Source organism: Jaculus jaculus, chromosome 11, assembly GCF_020740685.1.
Source record: "Jaculus jaculus isolate mJacJac1 chromosome 11, mJacJac1.mat.Y.cur, whole genome shotgun sequence".
In the NCBI taxonomy this organism is placed as follows: domain Eukaryota; kingdom Metazoa; phylum Chordata; class Mammalia; order Rodentia; family Dipodidae; genus Jaculus; species Jaculus jaculus.
The window spans coordinates 55,771,775-55,789,294 of record NC_059112.1 but is presented as its reverse complement, the minus strand read 5'-3'; positions in this window follow the sequence as shown (position 1 = coordinate 55,789,294).

The following is a 17,520-nucleotide window of genomic DNA, read 5'->3' as shown; positions in this document are numbered from 1 at the left end:
GAAGAAAAGTCAGGTCTGCAAGGGGGTCAGAAATTTGAAAGATAAAAACAAGAATTCCCCATTTGGCTGGATGTGGTGGCTCATGCCTATAATCCTACCATTCAGGATGCTTAGGTAAGAGGATCCCCGTGAGTTCAAAGCCAACCTGGGCTACAGACTGAATATTAAGTTCATTCGGGCAAGAGAGATACCCCACCTCCAAAAAAAAGAATTCCCTGTTTGTTGTGCTCACTCATGTGGTTCTTTTCAGTGGGCACATGTGGTTCCCTCTCTTTGGTGCTCAAGTGGTTTCCCTCATAGGTATTCATATGGTTTTCCTTAGTTGGCACACATGATTCCCCACCTGTGGGTGCTTATGTAGATACAGAGGAGTCACCTGGGAAGCCCTTGCTGAACTTGAAACATACATGTCTTCAGGAAGAAATTCCAACCCTGATGACCAGTGGGCACAGAAAACAAAGCTCTGGTTTGGCTGGTCCACTCATTGCCCACCATTGCCCAAGTTCAAGGCCAGGGAAAAGACAGGTGCACCACACTTGTGGTTTGGGAAGGAGGGAGCTGTGGGAAGCTGTGGTCATATGGGCTTCTGGAGGAGGATGTCCTGCTCATAAAAGGGCCAGTATAGTACCCACTGGGTGCTCTTGAGCCTCTCATGAGGTGTTGCATTATTTTAACCCAAGTGCTGACACTGTGATGTGTGAGTTCAACTCTCACCAAATGCTACCAGTGACAGGGGGAATATTTCTGTCAGGCAACTTTTGAGAACAACTGGATGTGCTATCTGATGTGTCAGGGGACACTGCTGGCCCCTTCCAGGTGTTTTTACATAGTTTTTCTGTCTTTCTTTTTTATGAAAGAGAGCGAGAGCAAAAGTGAGAGAGAATTGGCATACCAGGGCCTCCAGCCACTACAGTCAAACTCCAGAGGTGTGCGCCACCTTGTGCACATGCATAACCTTGCACATGTGTCACCTTGTGCATCTGGCTTATGTGGGACCTGGAGGATCAAACATGAAGCCTGAGCTCAGAACACACATAAATGCTGGTCAGTGTGTGCCTATAGTCCCAGCACTCATGTAGTAGAGATTTCCTAATCCTTAGGTCTCACTGTCTAGCTGGACTGATTGAATTGGTGACTCTAGGTTCAGTGAAAGATACGGTAACAACAAATAATGTAAAGAGTGATATAAGGAGCTGGAGGGGTGGCTTAGCGATTAAGGCATTTGCCTGCAAAGCCAAAGGACCCAGGTTCAGTTCTCCAGGACCCACATTAGCCAGATGTACAAGGGGACGCATGCATCTGGAGTTTGCAGTGACTGGAGGCCTTGGCACACCCATTCTCTCTCTCTCTCCCCCCCCCTTCTCTATCAAATAAATTTAAAAAAATAAAAAACTTTTTAAAAAGAGTGATATAAGGAGACACTGAACTCTACCTCTGGCCTACACACACACACACACACACACAAACACACTTTTGCCCTTATACATATGAACATGCATACACACATGCATGTACAACATATACACATACACACATACACAAAAACTCTAATCAATCAGGGCTGGAGTGTGGCTTGTGGTTAAGCATGTGTATTGTATTACATGCCCATACACACACAAAAAAATGATTTTTTTAATTGTAAAAAAAAACCTTATATATTACCGAATTAATTTCAACGGAAACATCAGGAAGCAACTTTGGGCACTGTTGTAGGGCACTTTCCCAAGATCTGCTCTGCTCCTGGCTTGTTTATTAGTGCGTTGGCTCACCTTGATCCTGCCATGATAATCAACCCTAGGCTTTCTTCTCACCTAGTGTCAGCTGGAGCTTGAGGCTTGAGCCACCACCAGGGACAGTGACGGCAGCTCCAGCAGTGCTCAAGGTGGGCATGAGTCAATGAACATCCATGGATGGAGTTAGATCAATCCACAGATTCCATGAGAAGCTGCTGGCAAGACAAGGCCCTCACTTCAGGGTAATAGTGCTTCATTTTCTAAAAGCAATTCACCAACCACCATAATCTTTTTAGAAAAGTTGTTTTCAGAAGGGCCTGTGAGACCACAGGGACACCATACATGGTGATAGAATCATCCTTCAAAGTACAGTTCTGGCACCTGCTGAGCAGAGCACACCAGCTCCACCATAGCACCTGGCCAGAATCACATCAGCCTGCAGAGCGCACTGGGCATACCGTGTCCTCACATGTCCAGCCAGGAGCCAGAATCCCAGAAACCTTCAGGACACTTGGAAGGGGTTCTGGCAGCCTGGGGTTGGGGCAAGAGGCCTATCACGCTGCCCTGTGTCTGCTGGCAGAGGAGTGTTCTCCCTGAAAAGGGGGAAGGGAAGTGTGCAGTGCTCAGAGGAGGTAGAAGGAATTTGGTAATTGGAGTTAGGGACCTTTAGAAACCTCAGGAATCCATTTTCAGGAAATGTCTTTTCTCTCATCTTAGAAACACTAAGAAATGTGGCCTTGAGCTTCAATAAGCCTTTTACAGGTTGGGCTGAGCTGGGTTTGGAGAGGATTTGAGCTTCAGGACTGACTTTGTGTCAGGGAGAAACTTGGGGGTACATCTAGGGTGCTAGAAGCATCAAGGGATATTCACAAGGACTTTCAGACACCAGGGAGGAAGGGATCAGGCTTGGTTAAGCTAGATAGCCACTGTGATAAACAGCACAGGATAGGGCCAGGAAAGCCCACAGAGGACACAGGGATAAGATGAGGGCACCCAGAGGGGCTGCCCACTCTTAGACTACATTTCTGACCCTCCCATGCCCCCATCTCCTCTGACTCAGCTGACTTGCCTAGCTGTGGCCCAGACCTGGGACTGAAAGGAGCCCTGGGCTGGGTGGGGGTGGAGGTGAGTCAGAGAACTGCCCACACATGGGTTGCATCACCTCTATGACTCTCACTGTAGGGTCCAGCATGTCCAGGAACCTCCACCACAGCTGAGTGGGGTGGGGGAGGGGAACAAGTGGGAAGTGTGAGTCATCCTTAGGTCCAAAGCTCACTGGAAGAACCCCAAACCCAGGCTCTAGGGTATAAGAGCTGGTAGCCTAAAGTTATAGGTGTGCCTATGTTGGGGCCACAGAAGAGGACACTGTGGCTCTGCTCACATACAGCCTTCAGACCACATACCACCTATCCCACGGAGGGCTTTCTTGACTCCCTTTTCTGTCCCTGTGTAGACCCCACAGGATGTGGGCTTACCCCTCCGGACACGCCACATCAGTACCTTGACCTGTGGCCACCTAGGAAACAGCCTGCTCTGTCCTGGCGTCCATTGTCCAGAGACCAGTGGTGTATACATGGAGAGGGGCCCAGGCTGAGGGAGGCTGGAAGGCGATAGAAAGAGCACCTGGCCCTGGGCCAGGAGGCTATGGCCTTTGTTGGTGGCTTGCTTAGTTCTTCCTGGCCTCCTGGCCCCAGGGAACTTCATCCTGATGCCTGGCCTAGGCTGCAGGAAGTGAGCACAAAAGATGCTTTTCTCCAGGGACTCTATGGATGCACACCCAGTGAGGTGCATGTGTGGGAAGGCTGGTGCTGGGCTGGCCTCAGCCATGGCTGCATCACAGACCTGCTTCCTGCTGAGATGACCCTCCCACCCTGCCTACTTTTAATGCTTCTGGTTTCTCTGTTTTTACATCTCAGACTGACATTTGGCAGAAAAGCGATTCGCCGCAGGACTTTTCCCAGCCAAGACCTCTGTGAGGACAGACTGGCTGATGATTTGAGAGCCCGGTGTGGAGCACTGGAGAAGGCCCCTCTGTTGAAGTTTGTTTTCACTGCAAAACTGAGCTGTGGAATTCCGCCTGGGCCCTTCTTGTTGGCTGTGGTTGGGGCAGAGGGAGTGAGGTAGCCCTGGTGTGCGTCTGCACACACTCACTGCAGGAAACACGAGAAGGGGCATCAAGTTCTCCTGTTGTGAAGAGGCACAAAGCCATGCCTCCTGGAGGGAGGCCCTGTTCACACGACCCCTAGGGCGGGTTACCTAGGAGGCCCCTCCATGCCCTTCCTCCACCCTGGGAAGAGGGCAAGAAACACAGTAACTTCTAAAATTCTCAGCGTCACTGCTCTCAGAGGAGTCTGCCCTGAGTTGCCAGAGCCCAAGCTATGAACAGCTTGTTGGCCTCCTGTCTGACCACCACGCAGCAGGCAGGCATCTCCACACCCTGGGTCTGAGCTGCTCAAGAAACCTTTATTGGGGCTGAGGAGACGGCCCAGTGAGTTGAAGGTTACTGCACAAGCCTGGTGAACAAAGTTCAGATCCCCAGAACCCACATAAAGCTGTATGCAAGGGGCACTCACACATCTGGAATCCCAAGCCCATGGTGATGGGAAATGGACTCCCAAAGAATCCCAAAGTTCTCAGGCCAACTAGAGTGACCATGTCTCAAACAAGATGGAAGATAAGGCCTGCCACAGATTGTCCTCTGACCTCCTCACATGTACCATGGCACATGTATAATGTGTATATGTACACTCTTGCCCATACACAAAGAAAAAAACTCTTGTCACCTCAGTCCTAGGAACCATCAATATGCCATCTTCTATGGGTAGCAGGACATGCCTCTGGGAAAAGTTGGAGTCTGGTCCTTGGGAGTGCTTCTAGGTGTTTGGAGTGTGCACAGGAGCCTTCTGTGCACCTGGGGGTCTGGAAATTCCAGTTTAGCCATTGGGCACTTAAGTTACTAGGTGTACCCATGCTGCACCAAAGAATGCTCTCTGCCTTCCAGAGAAAACAAGGCATCTTTGGCAGACCCTGTGCTGGTAGGCATGGGCCCTGAGCTCCAGTGGGGGAGGGCCTTAGCTTAACAGGTACATACTTGAAGATCCCAGAAGCCCCAATCCAGCAGGAAGCTGTATGGCACATCCTTGAGACCCTTCTTCCCAGGGATACCAAGAAAATCAAGCCTGCCCACCATTGCCTAGTGTAGCTTACCCTGTCTGGATCCCCATGGTTACAGCAGTGCTAGGGCGTCCTGAGCTCTCCTGTGGTTGATGAAGAATACACAGCCTCATACTGGGCCCGCTCATCCATGCCTGGACATACACAGCAGTATGCTGGCGCACACACACCTGTGCACAGGCTCACTTGTTTCTAGACTCATGTACACAGACACATGACTACCTGGGTGTACACTGTTACCAATACACATGCATGTGTATACACACACACGCCACACCCTGCCCCCAACAACAGCAGCATCAAGTGACAGTCTTACACAAAAACAGTATGGAGCTCTAAAACTGAAGCCTGGGTCTACACCTGGCTTTTTGGCCTATGACTGGCTGGGAACATCCTGAGGTCATGGATGAGGAGGGTACACTATGTGTACTAGACACAGAGTGGCACTTTGGAAATGTGGACCTGGTGAGGCTCACTCAGAGGGTGAGTTCCTGATCTGGTCATGGCACTGCTGCCATACCTGAGTTGCTCTAGAGCACATGGGTGACCTCCCAGCACAGACGACTCTCTCTCAGTGACCGCCTGGCCATACCCTTCCAGCTGAGCCAGGCATCCACCCTGGGCAGGTCCGGCAAGGGAGGCCACGTCTGCCTGGTGAGCACGTACTGGGAAGTTGATCCTGTGGCAACTGTTACATAGCTCAGAGCCAGCACTCCAGGGAGCTGTTTCCAGTGGAAACTGTAGCACAAGCCCAGAACTGTTCATGCTGCTTCACCCACAGACGCCCCCACATCTGAGGCTGGCGCCCCGACAGGAGCCAGGTGGGGCCAGCTTTCTCCAGCCAGGCAGGGAGTCCCTGGTGACTATTCCCTACACACGCAGGAGCCTCACAGATCCAGCTGCAAGAGGGGGAGGCAGAGAGGGAGGTCAAGGTCCAAGGCAGGAGGGGTACCCTCCCAGGAGGTGACCTGAAGGTCCTTCCAGGCTCACACCAGGGGCAGTGTAGCCCCCAGTCAAGCTTCTGGGCAAGCTGATGGAAACCCTGGTGTGCAGTGGGAGTAGTGTCTCCTGGCTCTGGCAATGGTTGCCACATCAGTGATGCCCAGTCTCTCAGCAAGGTCAAGAACTGCTGCTGCTGCCAGGAGTCATCTCCGTGGAAGCTGCACACCCTTCTCTGGCTGCTGAGATCTTCTGTGGGGGTAGAGGCCTGTCCTACTAGGCTGGCAGACCTGTGGCTACTTGTCCTCCTGAGAGCAGCCGCTCCACCCTGCTGCTACTGGAGAAGCAAAGCTCAGGACAAAAGCCGTTGACTTCAGCCCTCCATCAGCCAAGCTTCTGGAAGGCAAAAGGCCTCCGGCGTTTGCTGTGTTTGTGGTGAAAATCGAGTACATGGTGGTCCTTTGAAGCCCCAGCTGCTGGCACTGGGCAGAATATCACAGGAGGCCCTTGGAGAATGCAGGGTGGGGTTGGCTTGCCCGGCCCCAAGCTTCCCCAGCTAAGCTCTGTCCTGACCCAAGGCCCCTCACCTGAGCAACCTTCAGAAACTTATGCCCTGAAGGAAGGAGGGGTCTCATCACAGTTCATCTCCCTGCACACTAGGGTGAGTCTGTTCTCATGCCCCAACATGGGTCCAATAACCTGCGATGCCATTTTCTGATAATTAAAAAAAGCACTATGTCCTTCAGGACCATTGTACCCACTAGCTACTTGAGACATGAGGTCTCAAAGTACCTAAGGACACACATTATGCTTAGGTGCTGTGAGTAGAGAGCGTTCTGTCAAATAATGCAGGGCCTCAACCATCTAGTCATCACACTAGCTACTAGGTGACCACTGGTGACAGCTCTTGGAGTTGCTATGCATGTGAGGCCTCCTACAGGGGTTGGCAGGTGGCCCTGTGGGGAAAGAAGTGTAAGCTGCCAAGCAGAGTCTTTCCAGAAGTTTTAAATTCTGTTTTTGGAGGGAAAGCTGAGCATTCCCTGCCACACCAGGGCCTCCAGGAGACCTGGCCACTATTCATAGCCCTGTTCAGGCCAAGGGATGATGCCTTCCTTAAAGGTCTGAAATGAGACATGCCCCTTTATACTGAGTGTGGCACCCTGGCCCATCCTGCCAGGCAGTGATGGGGGACATCAGCATCAGCTGCTGAGCCTGTACCCTGGCCAGCTCAGTTTTGTTCTGATAGCTTTCCTAAGTAAATCGTGGTGCCTGGGCAGAGGGCCTCGCTTGGGAGCACCAACAATCTGCCCTTGGCAAGTTGGTGCTCATTTGCAAAGCTCAAGTTTGGGGTGTGTGTGCATATTGCAGAGACACTGGTTGACCAGTCTTTGGTCCTAGGGCACATCCAGGTGCTCCTCCACATGCTAGCTACACTCCAGGTGGGGCTAGGGTGGAGACTAGCCAGGAAGATGGCAGCCCATGGAACCCAGCCATTTCAGGAACCAGGGAGGGACCAGGTGGACTGGAGCTACCACTCAAAATAGAGATGGACCCTTTCTTCCCAGGTGGCGATGGGGCTATTGCCCTGTCCTGCCCACAGACTGGACGACTGCCTTCTCAGCAGCTGCTGGCACCACAGCCCAAGGCCACAGAACTGTGGGCAAGTCTGTGCAGCCCCTTGGTGAGTAATGGTTGGCAGGATAGGTACATGTGCACTCATATGCACATACGTGTCTGGAGGGCTCAAGGTATTCAGGCCTTGGTGCACTTGCTCTCTATTGTGGTTGGAGATACAGGGTCAAAGACCTTAGGGAGCCCATGCCCTTCCCCTGGTCCAGGGAACATGTGGGTTCACAGCACCTGTGACCCCTGTCCCAGCTACCCTGATGGCCAAAGTTGAGATCCCCTGACTGGGCTCCCCAAGCCACTGACAACCCCTTTGTTCCCTGGGAGGAGGACCTAGGGCCCAGGAGTCCCACTCTGATCTATGTGACACACTTCTGGATGCCAGCCCCCATACACACACCTGAGACCAAACCTACCAAAAATGATAGTCCTTCTGGCCCTTTCCAGGGTCTTCCCATTTCCACATGGGCTTCAGGACCCAGGACTTCTCAGAGACCAGCACAAATGGTAAGGTCTAAGTCCTCAGGGTGGGTGACCTGAGAGCTTTTTTGCTGCAGGTGAGGCAGATCCTCTTGGGTTTCCAGGCCTCAGTAGGAATCCGTAGCTGCCCGGATCAAAGCTAGCTGAAGGCAGTGTCAAGCAAGCATGAAGTCCAAGCCCAGGTGATAAACATGAAGCCAGGACACGACTTGCAGTTCAGCTGTGTCCCAAGACAAGAAATAGCAAGTGGCATCTTGGCTGCCTGGCTGTTGCCATAGACCTGCTCCCCAGGAAGCTCTGATTAGTAACCTTGGGGGTTTGGGTCCAGAGCACCATTACATGGGCCTGGTCTAAAAAAGGCCTGCTGAGGTCTTCCATCCCAACACCTCCTGCCCAGGCCACATGGGTGTGAGGGAAGAGACAGCAGTATCCCAGGGAAACTCCCCCGCCCACACACACACATACATACATATATACATGGTCATCATACATGTGTGCATGTTCATCAGAAGCCAGAGGTGGGGCTCTGATGTGGTCCTGGGGCCAGGGGCCTCATACCCCACCCAAAATTGGCCCTCTTAGGCTGGGCCCCTCCGTGAGAGCACAGTCTGCTGCCTATAGCCACTTCTGTGGAAGATGCATCACAGTAAGTGAGGACTACTTGGTCACAGTGGGGATGCTTGTGGGTGACAGGATCCATGACTACTGTGTTGGGTTCCTGTCCCTATAGACCCCTGACTAGTCTCCACCCACCTCTGGCAGAAAAGATCCAGGTCTGTCATAGGGGAAGAAGACAGGATTAGGGGCTGGAGGCCCAAGCAGATGGGGCATACTCCACTTGGGGAGCAGGTATGGCAGGACCCCATGCAGATCTAGCCACAGTGCATACAGAATGCAGACTGGAGACCCAGCCCCCTTGTCCTGCAGATCCAGCAAGGCCAAAGGCCCCATGGGGGGCCCTCCATGGGACTTAGGTGAATGGCAGGCCGGACGGGAGGTGGACCCATGCAGTGGCCACCCTCATCATTGGCCCGTCGTTAGCAAGGAATTGGCATTGGCGACACATCCACCCAGGCTACTGCACTGCCCTTCCAGATTCTCAAATCCTTTGTGCCTATCCTAGAGCTTCCCTGGGTTCACTGCACTAGGGATGCCAGTTAGGACTGAGTTGGGCAGGGAAACGGACAGCAGCCTGCCCCTGAGCCTCCCCATAGCAGGGCTTTACAGCTCCTAGGCTGGGCTGGGCCCTGGCGGCCCAGGCCTGCCGGCGGGCGAGGACTGCTGGCTGCTGCTCCTCTCATTTCCTCTTGGCCCACAGGCTCGACTGCCTTGGGAACAAAGGGTGGATTGTGCCTCCTTCTGGCCTGTGCGCCAGCCCTGGTCCTGAGACGCTCCCGAGTCCAGCCGCTGCCCCTGCAGGGGCCTGTGGTTCTAGCCAAGCATGGCTCCCTGGCCAACTGTTGCGGGCTCCAAAAGCCGGGCGCCTCAAGCACCAGCCCCGGGCGCCTCCACAGTTCCGGGAGAGTGGCCTGGAAGTCCAGTTGTCTGTCCAGTGCTTAGCCCCCAGCTAACTGCTGAAGGATGTTGAGCCCAGTCTTCCCACCCCCACCTAGCTAGGGCTGTCCATGTCCTACACCCCTTCCCTGCCCTTCTGCACTGCTCAACCAGGAGCAACGCCCCCTATTGTCCATCCATGGTTAGGCATCCTTGGCCTGGAAAACTGAGGGTTCTCTGTGCTTAGTGCTGGTTTTGGGGGATTGAGGCAAGCCAAAAGGAGGCTGAGGCTCTGCTCCCAAGGCCAGAGTGCCTGTAGCCCCACAAATGCGACTAATATCATAGGCCCAGATATGTTGGCCCAGCGTGGGTCCAACAGTTCCTTCTCTGACTCAGCATTGTGCCAACCCACGGGGAAATACTATCCTACTTGCCAGGCAGACCTGGGGTCAATGCTATGGGTCCCTAGAGCAGACAGACCAGTATCTAGCTGGCCAGACACAGACTTGTGGCACATCTGAGAAGGGACAGAAATGGCAATCCAGGGCAAGAGACAGCAAAAATCTCCAGGCTGTGTGTGCTGGCTCTCAGTGCCAATGCCAGGCAGGAGAGGCATTGATGCCACAGCCAGAGATGGGCACACTCAGCCTGGCAGAGAAGCTTTGACTTGACTTCCACGGACAAGAGACACCCTTGCCCTTGGTACAGGGAAATCTAGGCCTTACCAGACCCTGCAAAAAACACCTGAATGTCCACCTTGGGGCCTCATCCTATAGCCTGAGCCCCTAGTGCTGTCCCTCTCCTGGCTGCTCTCCCCTGCCTGCCGTTGGTTTGGCTCCAGCTGTTTCTGTGAAAGGGGCTTTGTGGACCATGGAATGGAGCCGGTGCCGATTGTCTTGGAGGGGTTCCAGGAAGGAATGGCAGAGGATGGCTTTTAGAAGAAAGGAAAAAGCTGTGACCAGACAAGGAATTTGCCTCTTCTGAGCTGGTACTGCCTGGACCACACCCCTTACCAGGCCTGGGCTCACCTCCTGTCCCCTAGTCACCACTGGCTCCTGTCAGTCCCTGTCCCAAATCATGGTGGCTGGGTGATTTCCTAGGGCCTTACAATACTGGGCCCAAAGCACTGGGCTTGTGCACCCTGGGTTGGAGAACTGCCCCAGGTACTGGTAACGCCAGCCTATACCCCTCACTCCTGCCAAGCTACACATCAGAGGCAAAGTCCGGGCAACACCCAGACTTCGGAACAGTGGTCAGCTTCCGAGTTGGCCCCATCTGTGATGCAGGGCTAGACGCTGGGCGTTATGTGGTCAGGGAGCTCAGGAGGGTTGGTGACAAAGCCCCTGTCTCTAAGGAGACCTTGTAGTAGTTTGAACAGATGGCCCCCAATATATTCAGTGTTTTATTAGTTTGTGAATATCCCAAGTGGCAGTAAGAGATTTTAGTCTGGGGGTTGGAGAGATTGCTCAGTGGTTAAAGGTACTTGCTTAGAAATCCTGACAACCTAGGTTCAACTCCCCAGTACCCACGTAAAGCCAGATGCACAGTAGCATGTGCATCTGGAGTTGGTTTGCAGAGGTATGCACCCTGGTATTCCCATACTCATTCTCTCTCTGTCTTCCCCTTTCCCTCCCTCTCTCTCTCTCTCTCAAATAAATAAAATATCCAGGAGAATGGAGAGATAACTCAGCAGTTAAAGCGTTTCCCTGCCAAGTATAATGACCCAGGTTCGATTTCCCAGTGCCCACATAAAACCAGATGCACAAAGTGTTGTGTGCATATACAGTTCGTTTGCAGCAGATAGAGGAGGCCCTGGTGGGCCCATTTCCCAACCCCCTTGCAAATGAATAAATAAATAATTTTAAAAGTATTTTTTAAAGCCAGGCGTGGTGGTACACCCCTTTAATCCCAGCACTCAGAAGGCAGAAGTAGGAGAATCACTGAGACTTCAAGACCACCCTGAGACTACATAGTGAATTCCAGGTCAGCCTGACCTAGACTAAGACCCTACCTCAGAAAACATATGTGTGTGTGTGTAGTATTACATATTATTATATTCTATATTATATATATCTCAGAGGTCCAGCCTGAACAGTAGGAAAGACCATCTGTCCCTCAACACTGGGTCCCGCCTAAGGCCAAGTGGTCCCAAAGTTCCTGGAGGCACAACACCCCCACCCTATGTCACCAGGGCACTGCTGATTGGAGGATTTGGGGATGAGAAAGGGATAGGGGCTTCTTGAACTATCTGCTGAGACAATCTGGGCATGGGTGGATGTCACTGGAGACATAGAAGCCTTGTCCCCAGCTGGCTAAGTTCCTTGGCAAACCAGCCAGATGCCTTGCCCCTGTCTTCCCAACCTCAGTCTGCAAAGTGGAAAGGGTTGTGTGCATGGACTTGTCTAAGTGGCCCAAAGCTTTCCAGGCAGGCCAAGGTGAGGCCCACCATCTAGAGCAAAAACCTGCTCCTCAGAAGGCCTGGAGCCTGGCTCTCTGCCTAGGACCCTCACTGGCTCTCTGCTGATACACTCCCAAGTAGGAGCCTGGACCCTGGGGTGACTCCAGAGAAAGATGGAGACTTGAAATCTCCAGTCCTGATGCAGAGACTGTGACATCCCTATTGGGCCCTGTCCAGCTGTCCAGGATAATTTCCTAGAGGGAGGGGCTTGTATTACTAATACCTATATAGGGCTGGTCATGCCCCTGCCTGGATTCACTGCAACCCTTATCCCCCAGCCCCATTTCCCTGCATCAGCCCTGAGGGAAGCTGCAGCCTACAGAACAGCAGGAATCAAGGGTTCAGCCAGACCCAACTCTGGAACCCAGAGTAAGTCCTACCTCCTCTACTGCCAGCTGTTAGCAGCTGTCACCACCTGCTGGCCCAGGGCCAGATGCCTGGCAGCTGTCGCAACAGGGAGTGGGGTGCAGTGTGCAGCTGCCTCGGGGCATGGGAGCCTCATCCCCCTTATTCACCAACACTGCCCCTACCTGAGGCTGCTGGATACCAAGCCTCCCTAGGCAAGGAAGCATAGGACCCGGGGGTGGACACATAACTTCTCCCACTACATAAACCCAGTGCTGTCAGTCTCTGAGCCCAGAGAAGCATTGCAGGGGTGGGATCCATGGGATGAGGGTGCAGAGCCCTACCAGCTGTCAGGAGCAGGGGCTCCACACTTTCAGATGCATGTGTTCTCAGCCAGTACCTCCTGGACACTCCAGCAAATGTGCTGGCCATGGAGCCCAATGCCACATGCTGCCTAGTCTCCACACCAGACAAATTTCAGAGTTGAGATTCGCAAAAAGAACAAGCCCTGCTCTAAGGCAGCTGGTTAGTTCGGTCCAGTGTGTTCACTATCCTGTGGGAGCCAGTGCTGAACTTATGGTGGGAGAGCACCTGCCTCGCACTCCTGGGCAGCCCCAGTAGGGCCTTTGAAGCTCCTTTCTTACCCCTGGACATGTGAAGAGCCAGGCAGGCCTTGGGAGTGGAGGCATAAAAGCATAGCATAGGGTTACACTGAGCCAGGAACACCAGTATTGGGGTTGCAGATGCCTAACAGAGTGACCAAGCTGTCACAGGATGCATGTTGGCCTGGATGCTCAACAGGCACATTTGGGGGTAGCCCACGAAGTGTCCCGTGAACCGTCTTCATAGCACCTAGATCCTGGAGCTCAGGACCGCTCTCAGATCCCTTCACCTTACTCCTCAGTCCCCAGTCCTGCTTCGGAAAATGGGAGACTACGGTCTTCCTTGGCATCCTCAGAAGCAGACTGGCTGTTGGATCCCTCTAAGAGAATGAAAAGACAATTAACTGGCCAATTTCCATGTCCCTGTCATTGTGACCAGGAGTATCATAGTGAGAACTCTCCTGCAGGCATCACAATAGCATTGGGGAGGGCTGGCAGTGATTGTAAGCTTAGCCCCACAGCCAGAGCCCCAGAAGGAGCCAGGGCCAGGCTACGCTGGACACCACCAGATCCCATGATCTCCAGACCTCAGAGGCTACATCCTTCTAGCTCCTTAAGCCTGGTGGGTACAAGGTGCTCTCTCCACCCACCACAGGCCTCCAGACTCAGTCTAGTCTGAGGTCCAAGATGATGGGATTGGAGAAGTCAGCCCAGACATCAAGCACAGACAGTATCCCCTCAGGTATGGAGGGGGCTATGTGCCAAGTCCACCATTCCAACACTACCTTGGGGACAAGGCAATGTCCTTCTATTCCTGGTGGATGCCAGTGTCCTTTCTTCCTCTGTGGGGCTCTGGGCCTAGGTGAGGAGGAAGAGGCCTCATAGGGACTGTTGACATCACTGGTGATCTGGTGGAAAGGGCAGCACTGACAATCCTCTGGGCTCTGATATATGAGGATATGCCCAAGGAGCCTCCATAAAGTCAGATCCCTGTGGAGAGCAAGGGCTGAACAACCAAGGACCTGAACCTAGCTAGGCAACGACCCTGACTAGACAAGGGCTGGTTAGGAGGGGTGCACAAGTGGGGTCCTGCCCAGATCTAGAGGAACAGAGCCCCAGTCCACTGTGGGGTGATGTCAGTCACTCCGTGCTGTACAGGGTCTATGAGGGTCCTCAAGATGGTCTGCAGGCTGAAAAGGACAGCCCAGTGAAGGGTCACTCATCTCCAGGTAAAAGTTATACAGCCTCAGGCCAGTCAGTGTCAGCTCCTGCTTCAAATAGGCCCTGACTCCAGTTTGCTGGAGTCCCATTGAGCATCAGACTGGGGCCACAAATTATTCTTTCCCTGAGAACCCCTGCCCATCAGAGCAGGCTGCCCCAACCCAACTCCACCATTGCATCCTGAAGTGCTGGCTCAGCTGGCAGAGGACACAAATGATGACCAGCCAGGGCCTGGGTCAGCCCTAGGGCAGGAATAATGCCCCCCCCCCTTTCCTCAGAGACAGACCTGTGAGTCCCAGGTTTAAACTGGCAGCTCTGGGGCCCTAGGGCATCACAGACATATATCTAGATCTCCATATGGCTGGGCACCGACGCACCCCACTGCTGCTCTGCATCTCCAAGCACACAGGTCCCTTGAGGATTCTGCCAGCCCCTCCTAGGCTGAGTGGCCTGTGTTTTCATTGTGAAAGCTGAACTGAGCCCCTGGTCTGCTAGGACTCAGAAGCTACTTGTGTCAGGTACTAGCACATACCATGAGGGGGCTGCACCCTATCATAGACCAACCCCAGGATCCCAGCTCCCCACACATTTAAATGCCCTAGGATGTCCTTGACTCTGTCCCTGAGCCCTTCAGCAAACCAGGCTGCGTGCAGCCTGGCCCCTACCTGCTGTCCTAGCCAAGTGTGGTGCTGTGAAGGTGCCCTGCCCTGTGCACCTCTTCAATGCCACAGGTCTCTGTGTCCCTGTCCTGGGCCCAGGACAAGGCTCTGATCTCTGGCCAGGCCCTCTAACCACAGGGGTGGGGCCAGTATATGTCCTTGTCATCTCTGCTTTGTACCACCACCCTACCCTAGGAATCACCCCCTCCCCCCGCCCCAAGGACAGCTGCAGGGCAGCTCTCGGACACCCTTTGAAGCTGTGAGGGGGGGGGGTCACACAGGAGGGTGTCAGAGCCTGGGCCGACCTTTCATGTTTGTCGGCCTTCCCAGTGAACCAGCTTATCACTTCCCAGACAGGTCAGAAGGATCGGGCTGGGTTCCCTGATGCAGCCATCATACAGCCACCACCTGCCGAGCCTCGCCCAAGACACCAGGTCTCCTCCTGCATTGTTAGCTCATCACAAGCCATGCAGCCTGGCCTTGTGCAGGGGTCACCCTGAGGACATAGCACAGACCCCGTTTTCTGACTGTTCAACTGGAACTCCCAGCCAAAGAGAGCTGGGCACACAAATATGTGCCCTGCCCCCATCCTGATAGCCTGGTGCTGCTCAGTGACCTTACCATGGTGGCCAAGGGCACTCTGGAGCCCAGCATTGTCCACGTGTGGGGCGGCAGTGGGTCAGGGATGGCTGCCTTGAGCTCCTCCTCATTCTGGACCCACAACCCCAGCCCTGCGGCAATCTTGCCAACAGTATCTAGCAGCACCCCAGCACATGCCCACCCCTTCTAGGCCTGGGACGTGGGAACAGGTACCTGGGTGAGCCAAGTATAAGAATGTGGGTGCTGGGGAGGGGGGTAGCCAGGTGTGGTAGCGCATGCCTTTAATCTCAGCATTTGGGAAGAAGAGGTGGGAGGATCATTGTTAAGTCTGAGGTCACCCTGAGACTACATAGTGAATTCCACGTCAGCCTGGGCTACAGTGAGACCCTACCTTGAAAAACAAAAGACAACAAAAAAGAATGTGTGAATGTGCGGGTGGACAGAGAGCAGCCTCCTAGCCAGTAAGAGCAAAGTCCAACATACTATCCTTTGGACACTGCCCAGCAGGCTGCCCTCAGCCATAGTATTCTCTCCTGCCTGGGCCCAGCCTCCTGCCTCCCTCACAAGCTCAAAGCACACGGTCATCTCTACTACCTCCCCCCCACACCCACCCAATCACCCAGTAGTCTCTTACACATGTAGGGCATGATCTTGTGATTGGAAATATGTGGGTGCTAATGCAACTGGGACAGAGTGCAATGGCCAGTGTGTACCTCTACAGGGACAAAAGCCAAGGGCATCCACAGGGAATCTTGCCAGGGCCAAGCTACAGAAGAGACAGGAATGGGGGGACTCTGAGCTATGGACATGAGCTTATAGTAGGGTTGAGGGCCACTGTGCAAGGGGGGCTAAGGCCCTTGTGGTGACAAGACCTACTGCCTCGTCCTGAGGTCCCTTGCCCAGCATGGTACCTAGGAATATGAATAAATGCATACCCACAATGCTCTCTCTTTGCAGGCCCCAACTCTGCTCCTATCCTGCCCATGAGGCAGCACCTGCCTGGATGGAAGGCAGGGTATAAGCAGCTGCCTCTTGCTTCCCAGAAAGTGGCTATAGACCTTAGGCCAAGAAAGGCAGGGGCTCAGAGTCATAGTCTGACCTCCCCCAGAGGTTGGGTGCTCAGGACAACTCTCCCAGCTCCCTCAGGAGAAGCAACACCCCTGCACAGGCCTGCCTGGGGGTCTCCTCATCCCACCCACCCCCACTGTACACCAACACTGAAATCCAACCAGGTGTCCTGCTGGACCAGCTCTCTTGTCCAGGGAACATCTGTCCATCACCAGCTGTGGGTCTGGAGTGCCACTGTGCCTTGGTCACTGCAGCTGGGCTTTCTCAGACCCAGTCAGTTGGCCCTTTCACTGACAGGATCACCCCAGCATGGCTTCCCCAGGGGCCAACCCATGTCCTTGGGAGCAGAAGTCCAACCTGAAGAGACCGGAGAGACCAGAGGACCGGAGTTAGCCTGTGCTGCATGGGATGGTACTAGCAGGGGAAAACAGCTCTGGACCCCAAGGAGCCCATTAGAAGAGACCCCTCCTGTGATGTTCCAAGTAGCTTTGTCACCCACGGGGGCCAGGCAAGGCAATTGTTCAAGGAAAGCCATTTAAATCATGCTGGCCATGCAGGACCCTACACACCGAGACCATATTCTTGCTGTACTATACATAAGGGGTCTTTTCTTCTTCTGCAATAATGAGATAAAAATCAAGGCCTCATACATGCTATGCTGGTGCTCCACCACAGAGCTACACCCCCAGTCCTCTGTGCCTTAATCGGCTGGGAACAGATAATCTAGCCTCCAAAATGGCCAGGTGACTCAGAATGAAAAGAACCACTGCCACACCACCATAGGGCAGTAGGACACTCAGATGGACAGAGCCTTGAGCCATCCCAGTTCCAAGTAGCCATCCTGCTAACACTGCAGAAGACAGAACTGGACAAAGCAGATGCCCAGCAATGCTCAGGAGCACAAACAGGATGAAAGAAAGACCACTCCTACCATCTACACCGCCAGCTTCAACCACTCCAGGTTCACCACGAGGCTCCAGAGGACAAACTTAAGGAACCACAGAGGCTTCCCCAGAGGTGGGCACAGGCACAGCATCAGCAGGTGCAAACACACAAGCTGGCACAGGTGTGCAGAGGTATACAAAACAGGTCCATGTATATATACTGGGAAACACAACAGA